The following is a 10,026-nucleotide window of genomic DNA, read 5'->3' as shown; positions in this document are numbered from 1 at the left end:
CAGGAGACAGATGCTGTCCAGTGTAGTGAGTGATTTATTCACCATTTTGTGACCAAACAATATTTACGAAAATAAATAAGAAACTCAACTCCATAGTTAACTCAGTTCAAATAAACATAACTGAACTTAAATCAATGGAAATTAAGGTCAAAATGCGCACAGCTACACTGACCTGGTCCTTTCTTCTGAACACCTGCATTCATCTGCTTAAATAGTCCATTCACCCCTGGACTATTCCATTAGGTAGGTGAGACAAACATTTCTATACTCAAACCTATACTGCTACTCCTTCCTAGCAATGAAACTCTGCAGTGGATAGTCGATAGATATTACAACAAACCCATTTCTCTATAAACACACTCTAAAATCAGCTTTATTAAATTACAAAGACTCTCCCCCTTTTTCACCTGGTCTCTTCCTGTGACCTCAGATTAACCAGGTCGCTATAAATACAGGAAGTAAAACTACATTTCCTCTTTTTGTTCCTGAACACAGTTGACATAAATAACATGTTAACTTAACAAACTTGTCAGAATTGATTTAAACCAAGATGTTATGTTATATGATTCTAACCATGCAAAACATAAACAAACCCGGGATAGTAGATGTTTGCCTACTACAGAATACATATGAGATCTGGCTAAATCAAAGCAATAATGTTAATTAAGAATATGGACAAATGGTGTTCTCACCTACTTTGTCACAAGGTGCATTTGGTGTTCCATGTTTTAGTTTTTTACAATATTGTTCTCATTTAAATCCTGCAGCTTGATTAATATAATCAGCATAAACACATTTCTTTAAGCTTGAAGCTCCTCAAAACAAGTTTGATTAAATATTAATAACAAATTTGTATTATATCTTTGTGTCTTTGTGTTTGTCTTTAACTTAACAATATAAAAGCACCTTGAGGAAACTGTTGTTGTGATTTGATGCTAAACACAGTAAATGAATCAGTTTGTTAAACTAAGAACTATGATGACCAATAACCTTAACTAATACTGAAGAACTCACATAAGTCATGATGGAAACATTGCTTTCACCCTTATGTGAGTTATCTGGCTATTCTTTGCCTCTGTGAAAACACTGTAACACTGGGGGTCTTGGTGTCTTGGAGATATTTCCTTCCTCCTCTCTTCATTTCTTTTGCTCCTCGCTCTGGGACAAAGCTCTCTTTCATGGTCTTTCATGTCTTTATATGAGTTCATGGTGTTTCCACAGTAGAGAAATTCCTTCCAGCACACATTTATGTTTACAGCATTTACTGTTGTAAAGTACTTCCGATGCTAAGCTTTCTCAATCACTGGAATCACATGAGTCATGTGATCGGAGGACAAGAAAAGCATAGGAAAGCATGGAGGAGGTGGCGGTGCAGTACCTGCATGAGAGAAAGAGTGTTTGCGCAGACATGCCTCCTTTCTAATGAACGGGAAGAACACTCTGAACTTTTGTTTCACTCAAGTATAGATCCAGTAAGAGCATTGGTATTGATACTTGAATCAGTCTGCCCACCTCTACCACAAATACATCTATTGAGAACAATAAACTGCCATGGTCCCCTTTCCTTTCATGCCAACCTGCCTTTTCTGTCTGTTTCTCCCCATGTTTGGCTCTCCTTCTCTGTCCTCTGTCTGTGTGAGTGTGTGTTGTTAATTTAGCTTGTGCTTTTATGAGGCGAAGCCATCCGGGTTTCCCACCTCCCCAGTCTTTGTACCTGGAAGCAGTTGGTAATTATCCACCTATGTGCAATCTAGTGATTAACCACCTGCTATTAAGGCTTCCCTCAGTTCCCTCAACTGTGATAGCTCAGTGCTTTCAGCTCAGTGTTTTTGGTTTTAGTGAGAAGATCTGTTTTTGTTTTATTTGTTTTTTGTTTTTGCTCTGGACTTACCCTGTTCTCTTCTGTGCAGAGGCTTCCTGCTTTGTGAATTCTGTGAAAAGCAGCCTGTGAAGACCTGTGGTTTAAAAAGACAGTTTGGAAAGAACTCTTGGACGTTTCTGCCCACCTCCCTCGTTTGCCTCAACTCAAAGAAGAGACACCAAACAATTCTCAAAAAACCTTTGACTTTTCTGAAAATGTTTGGTTGCAGTAAACCTACTGAAAATTTATTCTGGTGTCCAGATTTAGTTTGGTTATTGACATTGACGGAATCATTTACAAATAAAACAATGCATTCATGTAGAGAACAACAAGGTAACTGTATCATCCAGCAGAACAGGAGAGAGCATCAGCGTGATACAGATTAGAGTAGCACATCTGAGAATTTTGCCCCTCGGTAATCCCTTGCCTCTTCTTGGACAAAAAAAAATGCCCCTCTAGTGGATTAGTAGTATATACAATATCTAAATGAGACTGAGACTGACTGAAAGATTATTTTAAAACCACAAAGACATTTGATAAACTGGGAATTTGAAGCTTACATGTGAATCTTCAAATTCTTGGTAAATCTGTCAATCAGACAGTGGATATGCTGCTATGTCGCTTGACTTATTTTGTCATTTGATATTGTCAAATGTCTTACAAAAAAATCAGTTTTAATCTGAGGTCATTCAAAGGTCTTCCTGGGCATTCAGTACAGGCTTAACTATGGAGTTTGCAGGATTATGGTACAGTTTAGAAACATGGACTGTGCTGGACTGTTGACATTAGACAATGATGCTTTTGTCAAATCCTGCTTCATTTCCAGCTTTTGTTAGTAACAAGAAGTTGAAAATGAGGCACAATGGCTTATGTACCATCTACTTGTTCTATATTGTTCTATACTGAAGTTGTTCAGTTGTCTAAATCGCAGTTATTGCCAGTGACTGCATTTTTTTCAGCTTCTTATGGTTCCCTCATCAAATCCCACTTTTGTAGGTGTAAACTTTTTTTTTTTAATTATAACATAATCTCAGTGAAACAGCACTGTAAGTGCTTATGTGGCTTATTTGGGGGGAAATTTTGATACTTTAATATGTTTTGACCTGTGTGCTATACAAAAATGAAAATTTTTATATGTATTGTCCTTTCTGATACCTCCCAGATTGCGTGTTGATGCGTGTGTCCACAGACTTTTGTTTCTGTGTGTGTGGTTTTAAAGATTAGTGGGTCTTTTCTGTTGGGGATTAATGGGTTGTTTTTTTTTAATCATTTTAATAGAATTGCTTCCAGTTGTTGGTGTCATGCATCTGTCAGATCACCATTCATGCAAAGAGAATCATTTGTAAACCAATAAAACATTGCTGTAAAGAACAAATGAAAAGCACCCACCTTTTTGCTTTGGTTTTGCTTGGGTAGATTCTCACATTGGGGTACTTTTAAAATTAAATCTTATTAAATGAATGACTGTAGACTGACTAAACTCACATCTTTCCAATTTCATGACACGTCACAGTCTCTCCATTTTAGTGTTACAAATCATAAGCGACCAAATCAGGATTTTAACACAGCAATTAAAATGAAACACAGAGGTAATCTCCCGCTATGAGTATACTCTGTGAGATTAGAGTGGATTATATTGGATAATGTCCATTGACCTGATTTACTGACCGACTGTCTCTTGTTGAAATTAGTGTTGTAAATCTGACCTTCTGAGAATCTGAGATATTGGATTTAAAGCTAAAGAGAAACTGTGCCACAGAGATGGAAGTACCTGTTTAAAAAAATCAAAAGACAAAAAAATAGTATACAATGTAAAATTTTTGCAGATTTGTTCCCTGCGGTTTGAAATAAATAAATAAATTGTTTGGGGAAAAAAATCTTTCTAAATCCCACATAATCACTAAATCAGTAAACAACAAAATTGCCTACATGCTGAGATTAATCAACGTCTCTCTTCTAAGATTTGGGTCACAGTGAATAGTGCCAAAGACACGAGGTCACAATCCTCTTTAGAAACATATAGTACATGCAAAGAGTAGGTAAATAATAAAACTGCTGGCTTCTTAAAGACATCAGCTGCAAGGCTGACACTGGTATTGTTTTTACCTTTTGTGTATATGTCTTTGCATGTGTCATCATAGCAAAATGTGCACATGGGTGTGATTTTTTTTTGAATTGCTTTGTTTTGTTGTTTTACTTTGTTATTGTTTTTATAACAAAGTCAAACATTTGATATCAAATTAAGATTTCAAATTAAATCCACCGTATTCCCCTCAAGTGAGAATACGCTGTAGTTTACAGTCCTTTGTGATGCAGCTCCACCGCCTCTAACCCACCTCATTTTAATTGTTCAGGAGCTTTATCATAATATTTAGAGGTTATAATTAACAAGATGGCCAATTAATCCGGAATACTAATTAGGTAGTAATGAAGTGTCATAGAGTCGGCAATAACTGCTGGCTAAACCAAAACAATGACAGGGCAGTAAAACTGACACTGGCACAAATTAGCCTCCTGATTTAAATAGGTTGGAGGCTAGTTTGTAGTAAATGATACAGGGATCAGAATAATGTCAAGGACATTTTCATCAGTCAACATCCAGTTCAGCTCTTGACATTTCCTCTGCAGCTAATCAATTTTCTCAGCTCCACTGAGATACAGCAGCATTAGGTGATTATATCTTATACAAACATTTCAGAGTTTAGAAAGCAGGAATGACCCAAATGGCTCTGTTGTTCATGAATAATTCCAATGGCAGTATCCTGGTTGAAACTGTTTGCCCAAATCCAAAAAAATGCAAAATGTCACAATGGAATTCTTAAAAAATATCATAACTTATAACTAAGAGTGGAAAATGAAGACAATTTTTACTTTGATCATTTGTGAGTGATTCCGTTATTTTTAAACAAAAATTTGTATAGCGCTTTACTTTGTCCCTATGGACCCCAAAACACTTTACACTACATTCAGTCATCCACCCATTCACACACTGGTGATGGCAAGCTACATTGTAGCCACAGCTGCCCTGTGGTACACTGACATTCACTGGCGCCACCGAGTCCTCTGACCACCACCACTAGGCAACGGGTGAAGTGTCTTGCCCAAGGACACAACGACTGAGACTGTCTGAGCCACGATCGCCCCTTATAATAATGGTTTCCCCACAGATAAAGCTTTGCAGATTTAATTTAATATCAAATCCATTCATTGTAAGTGGTTGTCGTTATTGTAATGGGGGACATGAGGATATAGGGTTTTCTATATTAAACCTGCAGAAATATTGTGCATAGTTAAGTAAAGTAAGTTTTTTGCATCAGAAGTCTAGTTTGAGGAATGAATAATAAATGACGGACAAATTTTTCTCCATTTAAAGGTCAGTTGTGCTGTACACTCTCTGAATATTCTTACTATCCTACTATCTAAAAGGCTGCCACACAGAGAAAAATAAGAGGAGGGAAAACACAAGTACTGTAAATGCAGAACCAATATGTGAATGGGCAACTCAGAGTGTTAGCCCATAAAAAGAAAATAGGACAAAAGAAAAAATCGTCTGCTTCACATTCTTATCTAAATATGGGCACTGAACTGTAAATCATATTATAATATAATTCTCCAATCTTTTGCATTTCCCCTTTTTTGCTTAATTTTGAGTGTCCAGTTCAACACATACCCTTTTTTCCCTCTCTAATGCTGCAGCAAACACTCTGTGCATCTCCTTTGATAAACAAGGCCACAGCAGCTGCATCATTTCATCTGCCAGGGAAGAGCTTGACTAGTCGACTGTAACCTCACCCAACCCCCACCCCCAACCCAAGCAGTCACCCAACCAACAAATGGGAATTACGGATGCAGAAACAACGATGTAATCTTTTCCTGGCTTTCCTCTCACAAACATTTGTATTGATTGGATAGCATAGCCTACCCATCCACCAAGTTGCAGGGGGCTAAACTCCAGCAACTGCAGAGGAAAATTTTGTCGTCCTATGATACAGTTTTTCTCTATTGCCTCGATGCAGTTCTCACATCAGTAATATCATTTTCACCCTTAATAATGCAATTCGCAAAACCGCTAAGGCATTTCTTACAACACCGACTAGTCTGTGCAAAAGACCTTTTTTACATCTCAAAACACAAAAGAAGCACTTCAGCTCTCTGCCCAACGGCCAAAAACCTTTCACCCTTGTTTTAACAATTAGATGCCAATTTTTTTATATACTTTTATCAAAAACTTGTGATACCAGTGATACAAAGCAGAAATAATTTCTAAAGCTGTGAAGGTTCTTCTGTGTCAATTGTAGTACAATACTTTAAACAGTTTATAGAAATTATACTTCCCAGGTTTACATACGTGCACAATTAACATTTAAAATATTTTTTCTTCAAATTGAAAAGCCACAATCCCGAATATGTGTTGTGTTTAAAAATGTTCTCTTTTGCCTAGAAATAACAATTTGTTGTGTTTAATCCTTATCCCATGGACTGTAGGCCAATTTACAGTATATGTAAATCTCCCTCTTAAGTATGTGTATGTTCCTCCTGCTCTGGTCCTCTACCAGAGGCCTGGGAGTTTGGAACCCAATGTCCCACAGGACCTTAGCCCTGTTGTTCTCAACAACCTTATGTGTTGTCTCGCTTGAAGGGTTGAAGACTTTCAGTCCACACAGGGCCCAGATGTTCCTGTACACTATCCCGGCGACTTGGTTGTGTCTCTCAGTGTACATTGTCCGAGCTTGCACCTTACATCCTGCTACTATGTTGCAAATACTCTCCAGGGCAACTTTGCACAGTCTGAAACTTGGGTCCTGTCTGCTTTGCAGACACACATTAATCCTCATCTTCCCTCTTTCTTTGCCTTGTGCCTTGTTTGTTTGTCTCACAGTTTATTTCAATCATTCCAGTTTTTATAACTGCCAGTTTCTTCAAAATAATGCAGGATTATTTCTGCTTTTCTATTTCTGCCTTATTATTCCTTTTTAAGTTTGGAAGTTGTCAGAATGTTGGAGATGTCAAGGTACAACCATAGTGATTTTTGGTAATATTTATAGACAGAGTTTTTAAGCACAGCCAAGGTCTGGAGGAGGAAAGGTTTGGAAAGGTCTATGCTTTTTGCAAATGATGTTGTGCTTTTGGCTTCATCTGCTTGCACTAGGTCGGTTGTCAGTGGAGTGTAAAGTGGCTGGATGATACTTAACATCTTCAAGTTTGAGACCAAGGAAAAAAGGTGGAATGCCCACTCCCTGTCAGGAATGAGTTGCTGCACCAAGTGGAGGAGTACCTCGGGGTCTTGTTCATGAGAGTGGGTGAGTGAAGCGGGAGATTGACAGACAGATTGGTGCAGCATCTGCTCTAATGTTAACACTGTACCAGTCTGCTGTGGTGAAGAGAGAGCTGATCCCAGAGCTGTCAGTGTATGGGTTGAGCTACATTCTGACCCTCACGTAAGCTCTGGGTGCTGAAAGAATGAGATTGGGGATAAAAGCAGAAATGAGCTTCCACTGAAGCATGTCTGCTGTCCCTTACAGATAGGGTGAGGAGCTTAGTGAGTTGGGAGGGACGCAGAGTAGAGCCACTGTCTCCACATCCAAAGGAGGTGGTGTTGTCATCTGACCAGAATGCCTCCTGGGCACCTGCTAGGTCAGGTGCAGTGGGCATGTCCTAGCAGGAGGAAGTTAGTAGGACACAGGGCAGACCCAGGACATTCTGGAAAGATTAGGCTTCTGGACTGGCTGGCTGTGTGTTTATTTCAGTTATTTTATACTGGGGTCAAAATCAACCTCAGTGGTTTAATTATGTAAATACAAAATAAAAATATTTACCTGAATTGATTACTCATGGAGGGTAATCGACTAGAGGCTCCTAGTTGATGTATGTAAAATTTGTTGGTAGGGTGACAATTAAAGTAAAGAACTATTTTGGTAGACTCTGCAGCTGTAACTCTATTATTGTCAGTTTAGCTTCTATAACCTTTTTCTGTTTAGGCATTTTGCTGATAAATTCCTACAGATGCTTCCACTGGCATTACTTCAAGTGTCATTGACACTTTTCAGCTTTTAATCCATTTATATTTGAAAAAGAAACTCAATGATACAAATCTGGTTGTATTCAATAACACAAATGCAGAGAAATAAAACAGCTTCGGAGAGTTTCAGAATTCAAGGCATGACATATGACTTTTGAATAATTATAATGGGAATGTTACCTTTAGAGCAGTTACAAGCACAACTGGAAATTTAAAAAAAAAGTTCTTAATATTCTCACCCAGAATCTGACACAATAACAGTGGTGTGGCTTTCGTGTCAAAATGCACAAAGAGTTGGGGTACAAAAGTTTTTATTTTGAGTTTTTTGCTTGTTTGTTTTCTCAGCTCTTCATTCAAGCCATTATAACTACAAAGCTTAAGAAAATCACACTGTCAAAAACCTAATAAGCAGTGTTTGACCCATCTAATAATGGTGAAGATTTGTCTTTTCATAAACAGTACAGTAATGTTATCTTGAGAGCATGGCAAGAACCCAAAGACGTTTTGATGATTCTCTTTGATCAAACAAAATATTCCATATTTGACAGTGAAATGAAGTTAGTTTTTTTAAATAAGGGATGCTGTTGTGCTAATAGGCTACATGTGTGACTTAACCTTGCGGCTGTATTTGGAGTTTGGCTGCTATTCCTGTGTAGCATTTATTAGAAAGCTCGAGAGAGAAGGTGGTGAAAGAAAGAGGGAAAAAAGAGAGTTGCATTTATCATACAAATGAGCTGCTAGTACTTTAGTCTAAATCAGCATCCTGCCATAGGAAATTGAGAATGGCAGGAGATGGAAAGTGCAATGTCCACTCCTCCCACCAAGCCACAGCATCTGTCTCTGAACAGCTCACTGCCAGTTCACCAAACGTGAGACATGTGTGAGGCCTTATCTGCTTCCCTCTGATGGCCTGCCAAAACTCAGGGCTAAGGGGACAGCAAAGCAACCATGCATAACATTTCTCCCTCACCCTGGCCTCTTTCTTCACCATAGCTACTGGCTGACTACTGATATGAGCAACAATTTCCTGACTGGATGTTGACTCGTACACAAAAACATTCTGTGCAGCCCCAAAAGGTGCAGACCTACAGTAATCGTGCCCTTAGGCATGTATAGGATAGGTGTGCACATGTACATTCAAACATATATAATATTTCATTTCAAACATAGATATATAGTCCAAATTCCAATTCTTTAACAATTTGTTTAAATAGATTAGACATTATTTCCAAAGAATTTGAACTTCACTAATCAACAGTCAGATCAAATTGCCCAGGAGTGGTTGACCAACAAAGATCATACCAAGAGTAAGTCTGGGAGGTCAGAAAGAAGGCCATAGCCAAGGTTTAGAAATTAGTGACACCAGATAAAAGCGCTTTGAGTGCTCAGTTAGAGCACCAAAGAGCTAAATAAGTCCATTTACCATATGTTTTTCAGTTGCTGCGTCACTAGAATACTTTGAGGAGCCACTAAATCCAGATTACATCACTTCTGTATAGGAACCAGAGTCAGGGGACAATGGGGATGCCTAGCCCATCACTGGGGAAAGGCTGTTGAGGTAGTTAAACTACTCCTTGATGGTTACTTTAGAGTTACAAGTTACATTACAATCCATACCAGAAATGCTGAAAATTGTAAAAACCATCCAATCAGAGGCACTCTAGTATGGGCCATATCTTTGATAAGACTCCAAAAGAATTCTACAAAGTAAAAGCAAATATTCTCTATCTTTCTATTTTAAGCTCCTTTTTTCTTCTATCGCAGCACTGTCACTATCATTGCCTTAATTTCCAACACAGGAGGTCACAAATGTGTCTGTGTTTCAAGGTGCTGAAGGTGTGTTTAGATTGGGTGTTTTGAGTGTTTAACTGCTAAAAGGAAGATACAGGGCTTGTCCAAACCCACCAGCGGCTCTTTAAACTGGCAAGGAGTCTTTTATATAGCGTCTGTTCATAGCTTCGGTGTCTCAACAGTGTAATAAATCACAGCAGTATAAGTCATGTGGGATGTGTCTAAGAATATTTCAGTGAATAGTGAACTGTCAGGGGAATCTGATATATTCCAGGATGCCCCAGTGCCAAAATGTTACAGTTCACTGGAAGTTCAGCTGCCCAGACTATCCCCACACTGCACAGTAAAAACCAGT

Source organism: Pundamilia nyererei, unplaced genomic scaffold, assembly GCF_000239375.1.
Source record: "Pundamilia nyererei isolate P.nyererei 1_Seehausen unplaced genomic scaffold, PunNye1.0 scaffold00360, whole genome shotgun sequence".
NCBI classification, from domain to species: Eukaryota; Metazoa; Chordata; class Actinopteri; order Cichliformes; family Cichlidae; genus Pundamilia; species Pundamilia nyererei.
Note: the sequence above shows the minus strand (reverse complement) of the source record.